At 33.2% G+C, this 23,928-nt stretch overlaps 1 protein-coding gene across 3 annotated transcripts in view; it reads left to right on the top strand.

The window, feature by feature from the left end:
• Nucleotides 1-23,928, top strand: part of LOC113495029 — a 349,076-nt gene that overhangs the window by 189,472 nt on the left and 135,676 nt on the right. The window contains exons 3-4 of one of the 3 annotated variants that reach the window (XR_003400695.1): nucleotides 3,390-3,546; nucleotides 16,329-18,015. The exons of 1 other annotated variant lie outside the window; for it this stretch is intronic. The gene's annotated coding sequence lies outside the window, so the exon portion shown is untranslated. Of the gene's footprint in view, nucleotides 1-3,389; nucleotides 3,547-16,328; nucleotides 18,016-23,928 lie in introns of those variants that run through there. One more of the 3 variants, XR_003400694.1, reaches the window with a different exon arrangement.

Raw genomic sequence — 23,928 nt, 5'->3', positions numbered from 1 at the left:
CGAGTTTGTATGGAGGCACGACACAATTTTTATTCAGTTTTCAGCTTCATAGAACAAATAACTTAGTATAACAACTGGTGCTTTCACCCTTAAAACTTTCAGTTTCAGCAAAGTTCTAACCGTACCAAGTTATGAAAAATGAACTGTTTTTTTTTTAATATTTGTTTTCTACGTTAAAAATTCAGGGTAATAACTGTATTTTGACTGCATGCATAATATATGATGAAATCGGTACCAAAATATATATTTTTTCAACTTTTGTCTGTCTGTCCGTTTGTAAAGGTTATTTTCTGAAATGGCTGAACCGATTGTGACGAGATTTTATAGGCAGGTAGCTGAAGTAATCAGGCGTAAACAAGCAATTTTTATTTAAAAAAAATAAAGTTTTTTTTTGTATTCCACGCGGACGTCATCACAGGTATAGCTAGTAAAGTCTATAAATAAAATTCGCTTGTCAAAAGAGAGCTCTGATGAGTACCGAGAAAAGCGAAGCCTCTCAGATTTTCATAAATAATTTAGTGAGTTAAGCATGTTCCCAACTACTGAATTTAATGTTCCTTTAATACGTTCAATGTATTAATAAAATACATTATTTATTAATACTTACTCCACGTTAGTGCTAGCTTTTAAGTAACATGATTTATTAACACGTGTAGGAAATTGGCTGATGAAAAATCAAGTTAAAATAAAAGGCGACGGTGTATACTTTATTATACTGCTGAAAACCGAGCATTATCGTAATAAGGTAATCATTTAAATTAAATTAAAAATTCTGTATACGAGGCAACACAAGTCCAAGATACGATACTCGATACGACTTACGTCATTGTGTATCGTGGCTTAATGTATACTGAGAAACCATGGGTTTACTATTCTGATACGTATTTGTTCTTGAATCTAAACAAAATATAATAATAAAATGCGGACAACATCACATACATTGTTCTGAACCCAAAGTAAGTTGCTAAAGCACTTGTGTTATGGAATTCAGAAACAACGAAGGTACCACAAACACCCAGACCCAAGACAACGTAGAAATGTGAATTTTTACGTTGACCCGACCGGGGATCGAACCCGGGACCTCAGAGCTAGCGACACCTTGAAACCGGTGCGTACGCCACTCGACCACGGAGGTCGTGGAGGGATAAAATATGAAGGGGAAGCAGTGAAATAAATCCTCCTGTGACGACACTTACCAGTAAGTTTTATTAAAAAAGTGATGCTACTAGCTCCTACTACTATACATTCACTAGCTGTCCCAGAAAACGTTGTTTTGCCGAATATTTTTTTTTCTAGTTGTATGTATTTTAATGCCACATTATAAAAAAAAAAAAAAAAAAAACAAAAAATTTAGTCCAGTTAGTGTGGGCAACCCTTAACACTTAGGGGTATGAAAAATAGATGTTGTTCTATTCTCAGACCTACTGTATACGCATATAAAATTTGGTATAAATCGGTTTAGTCGTTTCGGTAACTAACATCGTTACACGGGAATTTTATATATTAGAAGAAGATAATCTTACGTACTTTTAATCTCCTTAACTTTTTAAAGATATGGTGTAGTCACATACCCTATTACAAAATCAACGAAAATGGGCGAATTTCGTTGCTTCGTATACACAAGACCACACAAGTTTCACAATAGGCCAACTTTGAACCTTGTAAATTTCAAAACTGAAGCTACGTAATCTAAAATTAGAACTAAACACACACGAATAGTAAAACTCAAATACGTAGAGATAGTCAAATACAGGTCGTAAATTCAAGCTTTGATCTATATTTGGGAATAAATGGAACCACATCGTACTAGCAAAGTGGTTTACTCGGGGTGTAATACGGTTATGAAGCGCGCGTTCTGAATTTTTTGGACTGACCGTTACTTTTAACGATTTAGATAGCTCGAATTGGTTACTTTACTTGTTTTTAAAGTGATATTTTAAATTTAAATTGTATTGGTGTAATTGGTATACAAAAACAGATATTATGCTAAGAAAAAGATTTTAAAAATGTTGAGGTTATATATTTTACTAAGCAGGCTATAAGTTACTCGTGAATGCATCTATTAAACTCTTAGAAATGAAACTCAATTCCCGATAACACTTGAAGCAAATCAGATAAACAAACAAACAACTCAGTTATCCAATTAATTTAAAAGTAATCACCTCTTTCGAACCACGACACCGATCCAAGTAAACCGGGAACGAAAAAAATGAGAAAAAAAATAAGGAATAGATTATTCGCTACCGTTGCTTAACTTCTTTAAAGGAATATCCGATCAAACGTCGATGTAAACTAATTCCGATGAGCAAACTCAAAACTCGTTTAAAAAGAAAAGCTGGACAAGAGCGAGTCGGATTTGTACACCGGGTTCCGTCAATAACCAATTTTGTTGTGTATGAGCCGTTTCTCTATTTTTAGCATTGGTTGTTTTAGCGGTAAAAATGTATAAGTACTAACAATTAAATCATCATTATAAAAACAAAAATAAAACTAATACAGTTTACAAGATCTGGGCTTAGACGATAAGCTTTTTGTTTTTGTTTTATTCCACAACTCTCACACAACGTCACCTAGTCTCAAATTAAGCAAAGCTTGTATTATGAGTACGGGACAACTAATTAACATATTAGAAAATTACACCTAGACACAGAACAAATGATCGTCATCACAATATCATTTGTCCTGGGTGGGAATCGAACTTACGACCTCCGGTATAGCATTCAATGCCACTAACCACTAGAACAACAGCAGCCATGTCTTAGGGTTTTTCTTTACGATACGGGTACCTAAAAAGTAGGTTAGCCAACATCCATCGGTCCAACTAAATTGGTTACCTATTACACTGTCGATTTAGCGTCAGGACTTTAAACTCGCAAAGAGTATTATTCCATAAGTTACACGTAATACAGTTTATTAGTCGCCGGCTGCGAATTACTTTTCCAATCGTTATAACGTGTAAGAAAACTGTTGGTGCACTTCGCCGCGAATAAATGTAGGAAAATTTTTAGAGGTTAGTTTAAAAAGAGATAGATATTTTTGATTCCTCTCTACATTATAAAAGAATAAAATCTCGTACTTTTTATATAAACAAACTTAGCCCTTTCTAAGTCTATTCTAAAGAGTACAGTAAAAGAAAATATAAATACCTTAGACACTTGAATATCATAAATGTGAATTGCCTTGCATTTTTGTTGAAAGTCAACGTCTTAAGACAGTTGTACACAAAAAAAGTAATATAACTAAAACACTTAAATAAACTTCGTGTACTATATTTGAAATTCGCATAAAACTCTCTCTGTTGTGACAGCTGCGACAAGCATTTTGTTTTCATTACTCCATGTTAACAATAAACTTGATTAGTTATACTAACGTTTCGAATTAATTTCCAGGACCCGCTATTATCCTGAACTGCGCTCGAAGACAATAAAAAGAAACTTTGATAGTATAGTGTAAATAAAATTAAAGTGCCTAAAGTACGTATAAGGGTGTCGGTCGGACGTGGCGTCTCCTACGCGACAGACGGCCGCATTTCGTGAAATGGTCAAGGTAATGCCAGAAATATATATGAATTATTCACTGCTCTCAATTTACGCCACGCTAACCCTTTCGTGTGTTTGGGGCTTCACTTTGTAAATACATTTCTAAATCACTCACTCACTGCCCGAAAAACAAAATCAAATATACCAACGGTATAGGTGCGTAGAATGTATGAATTTTTGTTTAGAATTACAAATTGTGTGTCGCACTTTTTTCACTCACTCTTTAGGCTAGCTTTCCTTTACTAAGCGTAGCGTAAGCCACTTTAATCTGTTATCTACTTACGCAATAACTTTACTATCTTTTTAAAGTCTCGGGTGTATATTGTAATAAAAATAATTTTCAAATAACATGTAAATTTTTGTATTTCTAATCATAAAATAATTTTAAATTTGCCTTAATTTTTTATTCCAAGAAAGTACCTACCGAAAAAACTGAATATTTTTAAACACAAAGGCAAAGAGTAATATTCTTAAAATAAACAAAAGATAAACCTTCTTCTAATGTTTTCTTCTCATTTTATACATTCTTGATGAAAATTCGTTGACCCAATATCCACTGCGGTTTCAAAATACATTTTTGTATGTAAAAATAAGTTTCGCTTACGCTACGCTTGCCTCTGTGTAGGTTCCCCAATGTTTAACATTTCACATAACACACATTGTGTTCTGCCTAGTTTTGTTCAAGTTTAAGTAAATATTTCAATTCTCTGATTGTTCTCTAGTATTTGCCAACTGTAGAATATTAGCTTTCATTTTTCCCTTTTGTTACCTCGTCGAAAATGTTAATACGAGGCACTAATTAACTTCTATGTTTTACTAGTGTTGTTCTGATATTGTGTATCCTGTTCATGTTCCTGTTTGGTAGTTTTGTTTGATTTTGTATTGAATGATAACTGAAAATTAAATCAGGCTTTTGTTGTATTTGATATTGAACCGGATTTTCAAATATGATATTTATTTGCCCGTATTTATTAATACATGTAATTCGAAGCTTTATTACGGTAGATGTTAGTATATATAAATGCTAGGTAGGTACGATTCGAATCGCAGAATTTCAATCAATGTTATTAACAGGGAAATATTTTCGTCGGTATTAAATATTTGGTTGGTCACGGTAGCGTATGAGGCTGGGATATGTACTGAACGTTTTCATATTAAATGAACATTTTGTGGTGAGTATTGTTATCCGTTCTGATATTAATTCTGCACTATGTAAAAGCCCATTACAAATGAGGTCGGTCAACGTGCGGTATGTTTTGTGTCTTATTTTAATCCGCTGTGTTTGACAGGTTTAAATTAATGCGGTTGGTAAATAATTTCACTTACTAGGTATGAGTTCATAGTGACGATTGTTTTGACGAATGTAATTTGTATTAGGTCAGTGTAATTTATGGTGCAAAATTTAATTACGGAATATAATATCTACGGATGACGTTCTGGTGAATCTAATTACGCTTTAAATTTCAACAATTATAAATATGATAGGTTTGATTAAAAAGCTAAGCTCATAGCTCAATGATGAACGCGTTCTTTATATGAAGGCTGACGGTGTTATAGTTAGGGTACACTTTTCCGTATACGGTCATATCGCATTGTTTAAAATGATTCTAGAATACATAAATATTCTAAACTAATTGCCTTAGAATGTACCTATCCTATGTTATTTGTAAATTCAAGTAAAATAACAAAAGATTTATATTCAAAAGTAACACATCATTGGCTGTTACAATGTGTTTTTTCTCTTGCCCCCACACCCTTCTTCCACCTCGTATCACTTCTCGCAAACGCGTTCTTTATCCAATTATCCGGAGATAAATCTCACCTGCGACTGCAAAGGAAATAACGTAGGAAAACGTTGTGTTAGGGAAAGTTATATTTTTACAAATCCAAGCTTTTTTCTCCCGATGCTCGATTTTGGGCTTGCCACGTTTCGTTTGTTAAATCTTTTGTTATGAATTTAATTATCATTACGTGGACGATTTGGTGCTGATGCACTTATGTTTGTTTCGTTATATTGATGTGAGTGAATGGGCGTTATTGTTTTGTTTTTAATGTCTGTCGCTGGTTATGGTATAACTATAACACAAGGATTGAATGTTTAAGTTTGTTAACTCATTACTCATACCACAAGAATACTTTTTATGTATTTATGGATAAAGATATCTTAATTAAAACTCATTGAAGCCAATCTCCTAATAATAAACACCAGCTAATATTTTCATACCTAAAATGCTTCCACTAATCATACCACTTTATAAATTTCAATTTGAGATCGATATCCAAATGTAAACAGTAATAGGGGATGCAAAATGTGAATGATGATCCAACTAATTACTCATTAATCAGCTGAGCAATACCTTCTGCCCTAGTTTATGGGCAGGTCGTTTTTCATTGACAATTTTGACGACAACCCTCCATCATTGAGTCTTTGTCAAGTGTTGCCGTGTTGCATGGGGTTGCCAACTTTAATTATAATTCCTTTCTGTACCTCTAAGGAGAAACAAAGATGGCGCAGACGCGTTTTGGTGAATCGATCAGTTATTAAAATTTTATCTTTACTTAGTAAACACAGAATACAGATGTGGTAAGGGTAGGGTCTAAATTTCTAGTCTGCGGAATCTTAAATCAATTTTAATTTAATATCAACAAAAAGCAATATCTTAAAAAAGAGAACTGTTAAAACTAATACTCATTACTGTTCCCGAGGTAATTAGCTTCACAACAGATGGTAATCTAACATATGCTTTAAAGAAAAAGTTCTTAAGACAACGTTCAAACGACTACCCGTTAGTATTTCTTAAGTTCTAGCTCATTACTTATCTACCTAGTAAGACGCTTGAGAGTTTGTGAAAGCGGTCCGTGTAAAATACGTATAAGTCACGTCTGCGAAGACTCCGCATAGGGGCTGAGTCTGCATACATTACCCTGTCATATCACTATTGTTATTATACAATGTGCATGTACCCCGCCACCTGCTACTCTAACTAATCAATGCCCCAACAAATATTTCATTTCGCATTTATTGTGAGTGCTTGTTAATTGGACCTGAAAAGCTTTCTGATACATTTGGAAATGAATTGAATTTTTTTTCGAATATATTGAAATTTATTTCGTGTTGCCCATTCTTTTAATTAGTGCGGTGTATTTATATGAACGCAAACCAATCTATGTGAGCACCCCTAAATGTTCATTCCAAATCATGTAACAATTTTATTCACAACAGAGTCGTAATGTCTCAGAAAATTCACACTATTATTGAAAAGCATCTCCGGTGAGGCGAATCGATTAAATTTCATATGCTTCCGCGATTCGACAAATTAGATCGGCACTCGAAACGGTCAAAAGTCGACACCGAGCCCTCGACGATGATATGAAGCTATCCGTCCTTTACAATCGCGGGGAAATTTAAAAAGCAAGCCAGGAGTAATCTGTTTGTTCGCGCTGGTTCAGTACTCGGTATTAAGATTGACGGTGTTTGTACAGCGGGAACGGTCCCTTAAGTTAGATTTGGTTATTTGCGTTCGCATTATACAAATTAATAGGTTAAATATTTTTTTCTGAAATCGCTAAACCGAATCAACATTTGATTTGGTTACCCCCAAAATAGATAAAGCTGTTTGTTTTGTGTAACCCGTATCAAGAAATCACATTATTTATTCAATTTCAAAACTATCCCAGTTTCCTGTTTTACGCTAGAAGTGAAGATAACGTGTTACATTTTATCAATTTGTTTTGTTTGTGAGGGGCACAGCTCCAACCGACAGGTAAATATTGGGGCAAGATTAATAGGGTTCCGGCACACTGGCCACGGTACCCAGAAATGGGAAGGAGATTTTCTCCCTTTCCTCGTGGATCGGAAGCAGATCCCATTTCCTCCGACAACATCAAAGTGAGATAGCAATCGGTTTTTTATTCGAATCAGCAATATTTTGAACGACGTCAACTAGTTAGTGGCTTGTTGCCTGATCGGGTTCCTACGATAGGTAAATACCCCGTACCCTCCGGGACTCAATTTGCATCGAGTCTTATTGGGGAAACGTTTATGTTTATTACCCGACTACCGGGGATTACTTTCTACACTAGCGTTTATACATTTTGCGGGATCCGGCAATTAGGTGCGGTTTAAGTACGAGAGAACATTTTGTGCTATTTTTCGTATTTAAAGAGCGTTCCGGATTTAAATTGAACATGCATTTAGTATACAGCCGTAAGCCAACCAATGAAGCTTTTCCGGTATTGAATTTTTTTAAGAAAAGCGTGCGATCAATTACCTTATTTTTAAATAAACTTTAGCTACACTTGTCCTAATAATTTACTTTTAAAACAACGGAACACAAAATGTATCGTTTTATTTCAACTTATCATTGAGGTTACTTTACATATTCTCCCCGTATGTGTATATAAAGGAAATTATTTTTGTGTTCCCAGTCACGTGTAATTGGCGAAGTTGATTGCCGTCCCAACACCCAACAAGTAAATTCAATTGACTTTTAATGACGAATTTTTTTGAATGTCATTAAGAGACCCACGTCGTGTTAATCAAACGTATTGTTTAATCAATTTGGATTAAAATAAGTATGTGTCTTGTTGTGTTGTTGAAAAATGTTATTTGTACTATCAATAAAAAAAAATGATTCAGGAAATCAGTGTTACTAAACACTAAAAACTCCATGAAATGCTTATAGGTGTTGTAATTAGGAACGAGTTTTTTTTAATGTGTCTCAATGAATACTTATATTATGCTTTGTACTTGTGAAAACTGAACGGAGAACTGCACTGGAAAAGTAGCTTCAAAATCTGCAGTACTCCTTCTTCAAAAGCGCTTGATTCCTTATGAATCAAAAACACAAAGAATAAATTGAAGTCGAAGATTATGATAAATCGTTAAGTTATAAAGTTTTGTATAAAACTGTGTGTCTTACGGTGCAACTTTGCTTTAGAATAACTTTTAGTAGGTTAGGATTGAGAAGGATTTGATTTAGCAGAACGCGTCTTTATTATTTCAGAAAATAAAGTTTATATTGAATTTAGCCAAACACTATTGACTTATGTTTCTATCTTGTCTATTTATCTGACTTAAGGAGTAGGTAAATTATAAGTACATAACAGAGTTTCATTTGAATAGTTAATGTGACAGTCCGACAAACAGTGTGAGGATTTAAAACAAAACAGTACCAAAAGAGAAATTCGTTAGTAGAGACTGCATTTCTTTACCATTGATCATCAATTTTATACTTCAACTTGTTACTTTTAACATTTTCACATCGGATTTTAGCAAGATCTTTCAAATCCGCAAGACTGTACAAAACCGAAATATATATCTCACACTACTTCCTCAAACAAAAAAAAACTTTAAAATATTCCAAAACTTACGTTAAATTGCCCCTCAAAACCCTTGGGCTTAAAGTTTACATTAAGTACGCATGCGCGCGAGCCGTCTCGGGTGACTTGGTGATGTATGGGCCCGGGGTGCCGGCTATGGCCCAGGTATAACTGGGGTAACACCTTACTATGCGCCGGAGCGGAACGGAACCCGCGAATAAATCCTGCTTTTACTTAGGTGGTAGCTCGTCATTTTTATCAGAAAGGGTTCTTGTAGTTCGTTAACGTTTTTGTTGGTTTAAATGGAAAGTATATAGATAGCTACTGGAACATTTTTTCACGTGACCGAATTTTAAGGTCATAGACAAGATAAAGCTCCTGATCGATACATTGTTTTTTTTTTGTCGTAATGCGATTTGAACTGCGATATCTTTTAATGCTTTCGACTTAGGTTTGATAATTGTCGCAGTATCAAGGAAGTTCATTGTCGCAGTTTCAAATTAGGTATCTACTAATTTTAACTAAACCATTCTTGAGAGTCTTAAAAGACAGACTTACCGAGCATTTTTTTATTCTTCGAACTTAGAACTCTAAGAATTGCGATCATTCTAAAGGAGTTATCTCGGCACTAAAACCATTTAAACTAGCCATTGAGAAACATAAAATTAATGTCAAAATCTACATAATCATTTTGTTAGAAATGTAACAGGTGCTTCTAACGTTTTCAAATAGTTGTAAGGCGGAATGCACACTAGCGGGGGAATGTAAGGCCTGGTACAGATTGACATGTAAACTAATACTCGTATAAGACCATTTAGATGTATTCTGTATGCAACAAGCTTGCAATCGCATTGTAAGTAATGCCTCTACAGAAATTAGATTTGGACTTCGTGATACGGGTTGTATATTTACTAGTACTTGGTACTCTATAGGTATAAGGTGGCTGGTGAATGGTTTAGCTTAAGTAAATTTTATAATAATTAATTTAAAATAAAAGTGATAGTTAACAAGTTAAAAGATGTCATTTAATGCAGAAAAAAATAAGTAGTATATATTTAGTCCCCAATTTCGACAAAACCACTGAAAGATTAATTGGAGATGTAAACCAATCTATTTTCTATCTATATTTTTTTTATATATAAGACATGATTTTCACTCCTCTTGTTATATCGAGTTCACTAAAATTTCACTTACAATACATTTAAATCTAAGCAGAACTGACAACCCTACCTCTAAAGTAGGTACACGTATTACGTGAAAGAAATCTTACAAAAAAAAACATACAATATTTTCCAATTACATAACAGTAAAGCATTCAATAAAAATCTATTCTGCATTCTAGATAAGCTTAAGTGGTTATTAGTGCGCGGCAGGGGAAAGAAACAGGCATGGTACAGCCAGCAACAAAAGTTGGAAAATAAAAAGAAATTTAAAAAAAATGACTAAACACAATCTAAGTCAAAGGCTTGCTGATGTGCTATGGGTTACAAAATACTCTTAAAAATTAGTGGTATTTAATTTTAAAATACGAATAAAATAATGTCACTGAAAAATACTGGCACCTTGTAAATCTGATTGTATTAACCTCCCGACTGTACATTGTGAATAGGGTTGTGCTCAAGGAATTTATGTTGGTCGTACTCAACCAAGACTTTTATATACTTTTATACATACTTAACATAATTTCACACTCGCATCGTACGTTTTACACAGTTTTTTACCAACTTTGCACGTATTCGTCTATCGTTGCATAATAAGGTTATTACCACCTCACATTGTTGTTCCCTGATGGGTTATACTTTGAGTTTTGTATAAAAAGATTGTCGTGTTTTAATGATTTATTTTTATAGTTACTGCTCCATATATTCGGAAGCAAAAAAAGACTGACGCTTTTCAATTATCTAATTCTGTTCTTTGTTTAAACCTTGAAGTGACATCAAGACACTTTTCAGGATTTTCCTCTACTTATGCGTTGTTACGAACAGTGTCATATATTAAGCATCTATATGTAAAACTCCATTAAATCTTACAATTATTCTAAATTATAATCGGTTAATTTGACGTTTATTTTAACTAATAAATAAGTTTAATTAAAAGGTTAACCAGATGAATTCCGGGTGATGGTCTTAACGCAAAATTAAATTATTGCTCAGAAGATCCCGAAATTAGTTTGACCTAGACAATGGTGGCACAGTGAGGGGATTGTTCAAATATTTGTAGATGTAGTCAGCCGGCCGTCGTAAACCAAAGATATTGCCTTAGTATTGTCTCAAAGAGATTAGTTTCCTTACGTTTTGTGTTGTTGGCACTGTTTGAAATCTGATGTTTATGATCCGTCTGGGTTCATTTAATTTGCATTGTTTTAGATTTAATTGTCGTAATAAATTGCTTGAATTAAAATTTTTGTTTTGATGTCTTCGGATTTTTAGTTTTTTTTTTACGAAATTTGTATTTGGAAAATGTTCCTTTATTAATACAAAAATAGACTTTATTTGTTTCATAAGTTTCGAGTCGGATCTTCGGACGGGCCAAGCATTTATAAGCTATATTTTGTACCAATATCGTATGTCATTTAAATTGAGAAGCGCTAACAACGAACAACGAAAATTTAAATTATTGAAAAAAAACACAGAACTTACTGAGGTCTACCTTTAATATCTATACTAGTATATAAATCTATACAATATCTACACTAATATATAAATCTTAAGTGTTTGTTTGTTTGTTTGTTTGTTTGAACTCGCTAATCTCAGGAACTGCTGGTTCAAATTGAAAAAATATTTTTGTGTTGAATAAACCATTCATAGAGGAATATTTTAGGCTATATACCATCACGCTGCGACTTATAGGAGCGAAGATAAAATGGAAAATGTGGAAAAAACAGGGCAGGTATAAATCATAACTTATATCTTCTAACCACGGAGACGAAGTCGCGGGCAACAGCTAGTTGTATCATAATTCTATATTTACAGCCACAATAATTTCTGTCGTAAATCTAACATGAACTGCGACTATCATGAACCCGCATCGTTATGCGAAGTTCGCGTTGATTAAAGATAGCTATATCAGTTTTGTACCTTTCATTAGAAGCACAAAGGCAGACGCAATTACATCAGCGTGACATCTGGTGGTCTTATCTTAGGGAGGCTGCATCTTAAGTTACTGGTTTCGACGGTGAAGTCTCGCTTTTGAACTGTAATCTTTATGTTTGATACCTGCATTGGTTATGTTCTTGATGGTTTATTTTGGTTGGTGTTTTGATAGTAGCATTTTTGGTTTTTATGTGCCTTTTGGGAAAAAATGTTTCTGTTATATTATGAAGTATTTTCTTTAATCCATACTTATAAAATGTGAAAGTATCGCTGTTTGTCTATCTCGCTTTCTTATCATATGTATGTTTAAAATATATGATCTTACGAACAACTCGTTTGTAAGATCATAGATTATAGAAGAGTTCTCAGTTGCGCCTTTGTGTCGCTACGGTACCTATAGAAAAGATAATAATTTGAAACGCTTAACAACCTAAAGTATCGGTCTGTATTAAATCTTATTAATAAACAATAACCTAAGCACATTATACTGCAAGATCATTGTTCCATACGTAATCACAATTATTGAGCAAATAACAGTTCTGATCCTCTACTATGCACTGGCACAATACGACTGTCACCGTTATTAAAGCGGGATAGCCCGCTAAATCGCGTATAGCTAGCTATCTCGGTCGCACAACGTCAATTGTCTTTGTTTAAGAGTTTATGGTACTGGACTTGATCCTAAACCAATGTTATTTTAGCAAATATAAGATTTTGAGTCCTAAGCTCAATCCTAACCTAACAAGGTTATGTTGATCTTCGACCATATGTATATACATTTTTATCTTTTAAAAGACAATTCTGTTGTATGGCGCCGTTTTTATATTGGCCAATGAATATAATTGATAATTTCGATAAGAGTTTTAACAGGACTCAATTGTTTCAACCGTTTAGTAAATATGAAATACATTAACTAATATGTCTGTCTGCCACCAAACATTATTTTATGAATAATTGTGGCTACATTGCTGAAATTTTCACGTTATGTATTTCTTATCTTGCTATTTTAAAAGATAAGAATGTAAAAATTGAGGTTAAGCAGCGGTTGGTGCGGTCACAAATTTAATGGTAATATTTTTTTTTTTTGCAAATTTTTTTATCGGATGAAAGTGGCCTCTGTAAGCAATACACCGAGATGTATGAAAGGACAGAAAGCCTTTTGCCTGCAGTGGGACACTAATGGCTGATAATAATAATATTATACGGAACCCCGAGTGTTTCGAGTCCAACTCTTACGTACTTGAACTGTTTTCAATGTGTGGTCCCGTTTCTTTGTTTAACAAAAGCAAATCCTGAATGTATTTGACGTGAACATACGTTTGGATTTCTGATCGTAACTCAACGGTTTAAACGATTTTGATAAAACAATACCTATATAGGTGACTTCTAGCATTAAATTGTACACTAAACGCGCCCAAAATCAAATCTATTTACTTAAGTTAATGAGAAAAAATCAACTAAATAACAACGTTCAGAACATAAATAATAACTAAAAAACTACCAAAAGCCCTACTCAATTATTCAAACATTAATAAAACATAGTTTTCTATTTTTATAAAAAGTGAGCACCCAATCCCTTTGTGCTCTCCATGCAAAAACAATAGACTTTATAATTGTAATAAAATATTTGATAAAAATATTTCTGCGTGTTATTGAATCCTGAAAATGGAAGGTATTATTCCGTTGTTTTCTGGCTGTATGAAAATACCAACTAGGTTTTTTTTTGTTTTGCTTTTTATACGTATTGCAAATTTTGTTTTTTTTTTAGTTAACTATCCTCGTAATGGATGGAGGATCAGAATTTAAATAAATGTATTGGTATAGAATATGTTAGTTTATTTATTGATTTATTAGTAAAGGTATAGCAGGACAGTATTTTAACGTTTTAAGTGAATAGTGCTTTATAAATGAACCAAGTGTCGGTCGATCTCGCGGGTAGAGTTCAGTACAATGAAAAAAGGATGTTATGTGGGAACCACCTTAAATATATAATTTTCTATTTTAACACTGACATACATCATCTGTGAAAATATGAACTGTCTAGCTACCATGATTTATGGGATACAACCTGGTGACAGACGGACGGATGTATATTCGTCCGTCGATCACCAGGACGGAGCCATAGTAATTTTTCCGTTTTTATCCAGTACAAAACTCGGAAAACCAACTAAACTTTTACAAATAAACGTTTAACTCTAGTTTAAATACTTGTGAACAAACACACACAATGATGATACTTGAACGAAATCTGTTCAGTTTTATTTGTGGACAATATTCTGTTAAACGTTTACTCAGTACATTTCAGTTAGTGGGTGATCAAATAAATTCGTTGCTCTAAGGATTCGGTCATACTTGCCTACGAAAACTCAAATATATTTTTCTTATTTCTTTTTATGTTATTTCAAAAATATGCTAGGAAATAACTGACATTAAAACGCCTTAATTATAAAAAAAAAACACCTTGAAAATATTTTTTTTTTTGAAAACTCTTTCTCTTTATTCATAAATACTTTTTTTAACTTGTATGATTATATATAGATACTACAATGGTCTCTATAATTTATTCTCATTATGAAATACCCAACAATGTGACATCAAATATAATTTCACTTACGAAAAAGACAAAGCGAAGGTAACTCATTGAAATTGTATTAAACATACATAAAGACACCAAAACGATAATTTGTTCAAAATCAAATTCAGTCTCGTAGCGTCTGTTTTGCATTACGTCAAGACAAAGCCTTAATCTTTCCCCCGGAGCGGGATCTCTTGTTTAAATGTTGGTATAAAAGCCTGGCTGTAGCCTCCTGCCGCAGAGCAAACAGTGTGTGCTACGCCGAATATTGACGGTGACTCGTTTGCCAAGATAAAGATTTGTTTTTAAGGGTACCGTACCCGATTTTTAAAAACGGAACCGTAGTTTTGGAGTTCTATTGTGTTTCGGTTCTTTGTTGAAGGCTATATGTCATGAACTGTGGCACCTAGATAAATGTTTTTTACAGATGATGTTGTATTTGTGCTACCTCTACACCAACAAAGATCTATGGAAAAAACGATGTTAGGAAACGGCAGTTACGGTCTTAACTTTATTTACAAGTTTATCACCTAACCGATTTGTTGATATCTAGCCTATTTGTACAGAACCTTCAGAGTCGCAATTTAAACTCGCCCTTGACAGGTTTTTATTTCTTGTACATATATAACACTTGGTATGTATCGTCACGGATTTCTTTAGCGTTAAGATCTGAGCCCAGTGACACGAGTGTAGGCGTTGTTTTTCTTTTTTGATTAAACGTCAAGGGGTGTGACGCAATCGTTTTGCGTAAACCAGACATTCGATTGGTTTGCCTTTAGGGAGAACAGTCACTTCTTATCAATTTGCAAGATTATAAATTAATTATCATACTAAAGGCTTTAAAGCTGAGTAACTAAAGCCGCACCAAATGGTATGTTTAGAAGAATTTTAAACCGTTTGGTAATATCCTTGCACACTCAACTTCTCAGAAAGTTGATAGCGGCTCTTACTGTCTAAACGTGAACCGCTGCCGCGCTGTGCGTCTCCAGAGCTGTGGCCGGTTCATATCGACAGTCAATAACCTGTCAGTCAATTCTACAACTATTTGTTTACGTAACTAAAATTTCGAATACTGTTACATAACTGATCCGCATTATAAGTATTTAGAAGATGTTTACCGCTGTATCGCGCCATTTCACTTCTTAATTCTTAACCACTAATGTTGCAGGCACTAATCTAGTATGGTGTTATGTTCCTCTATTGTGTCTTGTTTCACACTTTGTTCATGTTTGTTCACTATTATATATATTTTCACTGTTTACTTGCACTGATCTTGTGTGTTTTTCTTATATGAATCTGGTAAGAAATGGTGTGTATTTGTTAATTTGTTTCATTTGACATGTTACTAATGTTAATATAGTTCTAGTGTTAAGTTTTTATTCTTCAAAATTATTTGATCATATTATACCTGCCAGATGTGCCACCACATCTCCAAGTAAGACTGTCTCAATTATTAATAATAATTTTTCAAAATAAACAACCGAGACAATTTTCATCAAAATCGGTTCATCCAGCCCGACGTTCTGAGGTATCAAACATGAAAAATTAAGAAAAAGTTTTTGAAAAACTTTTGAACAACTTCGGTTGAAAAAGCGAAATGGAGCAATAGACACCGAGTTATTTAATTTCGCTTGTACAACAACAACACTCTTGAAGTCTTGTACCAAGTCCATATCAAAAAAAAGTTTCCATCTTTTTTATAAAACCTCCACGAATATACATTTACATTTCTCAAAAAAAAAAACCACTACCCATTCAAAATTAGAAACACATCTAAATTGCATATTACGTTTTTTTCAGGTAAGCTGGAGTTTTATTTGTACAGGTAATGAATGTGGGGGCTATTTAAATATTGCGTACTATTAACAGTGTAAATATTTCATTGCAACGGCAACGGAACGAAAGTTTTCATGTTGGACTACGCGAGTTCGTGTTACGCCTTTGATTCGGTTGAAAATATAACTTTTCTAGGTTATGTACAGTTGGCTTTTTTATCATTGTAATTTTAAGTACTTATAGAAATATAGGATATATATATTATAAAAGATAGATACTTTTTGGTTTTATAGCAGGTACCTATTATTCTCAAGGATTTTGACAAAAAAAATGTGTCTGATATAATACCTTACGATCAACTGCACACTTGACACGGTATTTTAAGTAGGTACTTATGGGACTACTATCTGTTTTCTCTCTAGGTAGAGTTGAGCTTTAAAAATGTGGTATGAAAAAATGTTCTAAACCGTCTGTTTAGCAAAAGTGCAGCACAAATCACATATTTCCCGTAATTACTAGCCCATCTAATTAAATATTAGCTGCACCAATAAATTATTCTTTGAAAATTAGCTCATTGAATAGACCGAACGGTTGCGTACGGTATGTACGATAAATAATTAACCAATTTTAGTTTTCGCTTAATCGGCTTTTTAGAAAACTCATTTGACTGGCAAATTGTTTTACGTGTCCAAGCTAAATGAATATTCACCGGTAATGTGCGGCCGGACGCCATTTTATTATCCGGCCTGCTGTTTTTTTAGGTAACCACAAAACAAACAAATACATTTATAGCTTTTAGAACTGTTGATGCTCATTTGTTTTGGAGATTGTCTGCTTTTGGTCGAGAGCTTTATTTGTAGAATATTAGTCCTATTTTATTTTTATAAGAAAGTAAAAACATATTTTATTATGAAGTCAGTTCATTTTGCTTTTAACGAAATTTTTTGCACCCTGTTAGCCAAAGAACTGTTTCAAAAATAATTAGTAGACCTAAGTACATACGTACACTCAATCAAATTGAACTTCGACCAAACCTAAGCCACACCTCATTCTAATCTCAACTGCTAAATGATACACAAACAACCGCAAACCGGAAAGTGTACCATTTACTGTAGAGTGGACCTTATAATATCCTGGGACCGTTTCTGCTGTTCACTGGAAAATCGACCTTATGTCAAGTAGAAAATCAGCCTTATATCCGCAGCCTGATACTACGCAATCCTCAAGCGAGACTACTGGCGCTGTAAGAGCGAGATGTTGCTATGACGCATGTAGCGGCATCTCTTTTCCACAACGATAACAGGACTGCTTTAAGAGATCGTGGTACAGGTACATAGGTTTCTCATAGGCTTATGTCCGCAGACATCTACGGCATTATTTACAGGCCGAGACCTGTGGTAGCACACAGGAATAGATGCTTCTAGTTTATCTCAAGGCAGCTATTTTATACTGGCTAACCATTGTATTACTTTTTTTTTCGATTTTATGAAGTGAGAAAAAAATTTACGCTGTAAAGCCATGGTCGTTTTTCTTCTTTGTTTTAAATTAATATTTAGATATTAGATTTTACTTACAGAAATAACAGTTCATGATACGGGCCCATACTATACATGATAAATGCTATAAAAAATACTACTATTTCATACTAAAGATAAATGCATCAATTAATTTAAAAAATCTAGCTTGTAAATGTGTTAAGTGTTTTTTATTTTAATATATATGATTTAGGGCCGATTTTTCAGATTCGCCAGATTACTTCTATCTGAGGAATAAATATGGCCGTTTGACATATTTTCAATAGAAAAGCTGTCAAAACGTTAAACATATTCGTCAGATAAAAGTTATCTGGCGATTGAAAAATCGGCCCTTAGCTAAAGATATCTGCAACTTAACTAGCTTCAGCATCTAAAGAGAATCGCCCATAGCTCTCCCATGTTTTTGTTATTAACTAAAATACACAAGGCTTTCAAACGAAATTGTCTGATCCATGGATACATGTCTAACACACGAAAACTACCTCACAGTCCACTTAAGATAAAGTTTCATAAACCACAGCACTCTGAAACAGTAATTGCGTGTGTATCAAATTCTCTACGCAGGGTTTAAAATAGCCCATTTGTGGAATACACATGACTAAGGCTATTGTTACCAATTACACCGGTTCAAATCCGCCAAGATGTTGCTGGATAAACAGGAACTTGGTTTATACTAATTGATGTTATTATTTATTTAGTTTGCTTTGTTTTGTTTACGTATTGATAAGGGAATAGAGGATTTATGAGTTCTTAGTTGCAACATTACTACTTGAGTATCGAAACGTTAAAAAAGAATGTTGTTCGAATTTTAAATAACAGTACTTTTTGTATAGAAAACAAAAATGAAGTCGCTTAAAAAATATTAAATTGCTGTTAAAAGCCATAACCTTGCAAATAGAAAAAATGAAAGCAAAATAAATTGCAAGTTATCTATACTAATATATAAAGCTGAAGGGTTTGTTTGTTTGTTTGTTTGACCGCGTTAATCTCAGGAAGTACATGCCCAAATTGAAAAATTTAATTTTTTAATGTTCCATTCGTCGAGGAAGGTTATAGGCTATATATCATCACGCTGCGACTAACAGAAGCGAAGATACAATGGAAAATGTAGCAAAAACGGGGAAAAATATTCATCATCGACCGCTTCCGTTCAAAAATTCCTAACTTATACCTTCTACCACGCGGACGAAGTCGCGGGAAACAACTAGTAATTTTATATTCGGAATCCAAAATATAGGTATTAAGGATAAAAAAAAACAACTTGAAATATTTCTTGGAATGTAAAAAGTATCTTATTTTACATTGTTTTGTTATACATTTCGCGTTCATAATTGATATTTCAAGCACACATCTGTAATTTCGTTATTTTTGTCCTTTCCGAAGCTTGTCCTTTATTTGTCAGAGGTGTCAGAACTAAAATAGATCCTTAATCGAATAACACGGTACATTAGTCGCTTCCAAATATCAAATCAACTATGATTGTTTGATTTGATCAAATCTTCTGTTAATTTTAATGTAGGTCACAGTATTGTTTACCTGATAAAACTATTTTTAATTTTCACACTTCTTTTAATGTCATTATTTTTAATTGATAATGATTTTGAGAGCCAGCTGTGATTTAAGAAGAAAATTGAAGTAACTGGAATGGAGTAAATATGTGTTAATATTTCTTTATTTATTTTTCTTTAAAGCATGTCGGTCTAAAATAATCATAAAGAGTAAAATATCGGTACTTAGACACGCTGAAATAATATTTAGATTTAAAGGACGATTAATATAATGAAAGCTAGAAGTGATAGAGCTATAAATAGTGCGTTTGTGCACATTATCGGTACATTTAATAAATCGAATGTCAATCGATCAACAAAATTTATTGTGCAGCAAAAATACTACTAACGTTTAACCACTTTCTTTTCTACAAAAAAAGTAAACGATGAAACATTTAAAAAGTGACACAAAAGCGAACCAAAACTCAATAATCTCGAACGAATTGAACAAACTACAAATTTTCAACGTCGGCGTATTTTATTTTATTCTTTTGTCCGAGCATCAAATGCATCCTTAGAAAATAAGCGTACAATACAATATTACATGAGGACCTATGTCGGAAAAATGCTCTTTCCTAGAATTGAATTTCACTTTGAAACTGAGTCTTTGTTAGCGCAGGTAAGAAAACAAAGTACCCGTAAATAAGCTGAAATACCCTATTCTGTCTTTACTGTTTGACTGTACTTCTTTTTTTAGGGTTCCGAAACTAAAGAGTAAAATGGAATTATTTTACGAAGGCTCCTGGGTATTTGTCTCTCCATGAACCTTGATAGCTAGAAAGTTAATTTTTTCACAGATAATGTACTGACTAGTTTTTTATTTATAATAAAAGTCGCTGTCAGCTAATCTTTTTCAAAGAAAAGTTTTCTTTAACTTGTTTGCACGGAACCCAGTGTCGCAAGACTGTCTCGCACTTGACCGTGATTTTTTATTTAATGTCTGTTTATAACTTTTCTTTGTTCGCTTTGCCATCACTAAATACTGGGGACGGAATTGTACGTCGATTTTTTTATTGTTTTTTTTAGTTTGTTCTCAAAGCTTACAGTCTACCTTAATAACGAAGTTGCGGGTTTAAAATTGCATTTTGTGAATGTAATAATTATTTAAAATTGAAAACATATACAAAATGGATGTTTTTTCTTCAAAACCACATATTGGTTTTCGTCGAATTAGTTATTTTTTGATGTATCAAATTGTAACTACCGAAACCGTTAATTTAATTATTTGATGCCTACCTCTTTATGGAAATTTATGTATGTTATCGGTCAGAATCTTAATCGGAAAAAAAATATTGACAAGCGAATACCTTACAAAAGTTCCAAAACAAATTTAGATAGAAAATTTTCTACTTACAATTAACAAAACAAGAGGGTGTCTCAAACGTTACGCTATAATTATGACGTCATCGGAGAGGGATTTAATTAAAGACCTTTTAGAGGCCTCCGAGGTAATTGGTGTTCAATGAGTCTTTCGTAGTCCGAGAGCCCAGCGCGGCGAAAACGGATTATCTTACATTGTAACTTAAAAATACTTGTTTTACATTTGTTCTAATTTGTTTGTACTTCTGAGTTCGATTATAGTTGAGTTGTTAAACAGGTAATTGTTAAACTGCTTTTGTAATTGTAGGGCTTTTTGTCTATTTGATTGAATGTTGGTGCCAGTCTCAGGTTATGAGTAGATTTAGCGACAGGTTGATAATATCAAAAAAGTCTGTGATAAATTAATTATTTTTATTAACATTGTTAAGGCTCTTTTAGTTTGGATCCCTTTCGCGGGTCTGACTTGCACTTTACTGCATTTTTTTCATATTCTTACAGAATTGGTAAGTAAAAAACAAACGCGGCCTTTTCAAATATATTGATCGGGAAAACGAGAAAAACAATCGATTATTTAGTTTTCTACAAAAATCGTAACACAAACAAACAAACTGTTACTATGTCTACTTTACAAGCTTCACTATGTTTTCACTTGTTTACTTAAGTACTAACTAGGGCTGGAATGAGTACAGCACTTAAGCCTTCATCTCGCAACAATGTATGCGGACAATGATCAATACGACACAAGTAGAGTAGGGGGACAAAACATTATGATGATTAGTAGACATTAGGACTTATTGTCAAAGAAATAAAGGTGCTTTTCTATTTCTGATGTTTTAGAAAAAGTTACTTGGAAAATAAGTTTAGTTTGTTTTATTGAAATAGTGTTATGCAGTATCTAACACTATTTCAATAAAACAAACTAAACTTATTGGGCATATAATTATGAATTTGATTATTTATATAGATATTTTTGTACTATATATAATTATATTTGGTATTTTCGCCCTATCTTTCCTTTTGAGTTAAAAAAGAGACATAGAGAACTTAAATACGTTTACTTTCTTGTGTAAGTCTTTACCGTATTTTTTTAAACTGTGTTTATGAATTTTAAAGTTCCGTGTCAACGTGGACTATAACATATTGACTTTAGACCTAGCGAAATGAAATCAACATAAATACGAGTAAGTGTCCTGAAGTGAAAATAAATTTATTACGTTAACTACCAAAACCTTTTAACTGTGTCTTGATTAAATTAAACTTAAAGTAAAATGGAAAAAGTACTCTATAAACTAGATATAAAATCGGATTATTTCATTTATTATGTAAGTTGAAAGAATTGATAAACGTAAAAAACAAAACTTTAAAACCTTTGACTCTCACTCAATAATCGAATACTTGACAGCATTTTTTCTTTATAGGTAATAAAAACTGGCATTACAATAGAGAACATATCTGGCTTTTCAAAAGAAAAAAACTCAGGCACATATTTGCTTGTGGACGGTACCTTTGCCGACTGCAGACAAAAAGGCGCCAATAAAAACTAAAGAAGAATCCAACGTCAATTCCAGTAAAAAAAAAACAGCATCAATACAGAAATATTAATTAACGGTAAATGAATAAACAGGGTGTACGCCTAATGCAGTAAAAGCACATTTTTAATATGCGGTAGAACGCTCAGCGGCCACGGCCAGTCATTTCCCCGGCAAACATTCCTTTTCTTGGCCCCAAGCACAAAGGAGATGTGCTCTTGAAAGTTAATTAAATTTAAATATGTGTAAGCGAACGCGATAGAGCGTGTTGGCTTTGTATTTATCTGGCTCGGTGCGCCTGGATTAAAATAAATTCTAGATTTTTCTTAGCTTAGCTGTGTACTCGAGATTTTATGTAAATATCCCGTAATATGTTTATTGATTTCGGAGAGCGTGTAGATTTTCTGAACATGCTGTAGATGTTTGGTTTGTGAGCGGTATCTTGAATTTGAGTGTGTCTAAACTATTTATTCGAAAATGAATTATCGACTTGTATATAAACGATGATTTTTTTTTAAGTGCTCTATTATATTCACGGGCCGAATACCCGACGGTGTTTTATAAGACACTTTAAGCATTACTTGCCTTAACGTATTTAAATTAAAGTAAGAAAATAAAGTGTAAAAAACACTTCTTTCCATACAAACATTCTAAATCATAACATAATACTAACAGCTAGAGTTTAATCTTACTCTTTTGTTTTACATTTCCGTTGGGTAATTGCTTCATTGTTTAATTATGTTTAACCTAATTAATAAAATCCGTTGTAAACCATTTTCAATTATACGCTTACGAGTGAATTGCACTCAACAATGTTATGCTTAAACCACCGTTATTTCTGTATTAAATGAATACTTATATACGAAACTCCAACAATGCAATACCGGCTTGTTAAAATGTAAAATAAATTGTAGTTACCTTATATAAATGCAATAGAAATGTTCTCAGTACTGATTTGAATGTTTTAGTGATTGCCCAAAAAATAAGAGTTCCTATTGTTTGCTGCTTGTGCTGTCCGCAACCAGGTCGATAATTGTGTCTGTAATTATCACATACCAATTGTTAAAATGTACATTATGCAAGCAATAAATATTGAGTATTGAGTTTTTGGGGCACATCTTCAAATTAATAGGTATGTGGCGTACATATTATAATTTATGCTTAATTTCTGAACTGGCGGTAAACAAAGGGACATGAATAAAACAAGTATTAGTTCTAGTCAGTAAAAATCTGACACTACCTTCTGGTGAACCCAAAGTGGGGGAGACAGGTGGATTCTCATCTGAAAAAAAAAATGATTTAAGTTAGAATCTAACATGGATGAAAATAACATTATTTTAAAATCTTTCCTTCTCCAACTCTAAAATACAGCGCATTTATATTATGCATTAGTAGATAGATATACTAGATAATATTATCATACCCTTCTTGGGTTCGTTAAAATAGGAAACACACACTAAAAACCCATTTCATGTTAATTTAGTACAACTTAAATAATACGGAACGGTGTAAGAAAAATATTCAGAGGTATATAGTAGTCCTTTACAAAGATGGCAAAGTAAAATTTACATAAAGTCGTTGTTGCATATAGCCTTTGAACGGGGATCAGCTGACTGGAAAATGTAATACATATGTACATAGAAGTAAGTAGCTTTGTACCAAGGGAGGACACGGGGATATAAGTCAGCTATTA

This window comes from Trichoplusia ni, chromosome 6 (assembly GCF_003590095.1).
Source record: "Trichoplusia ni isolate ovarian cell line Hi5 chromosome 6, tn1, whole genome shotgun sequence".
Lineage (NCBI taxonomy): Eukaryota > Metazoa > Arthropoda > Insecta > Lepidoptera > Noctuidae > Trichoplusia > Trichoplusia ni.
This window is presented reverse-complemented; position numbering and strand designations above follow the sequence as displayed.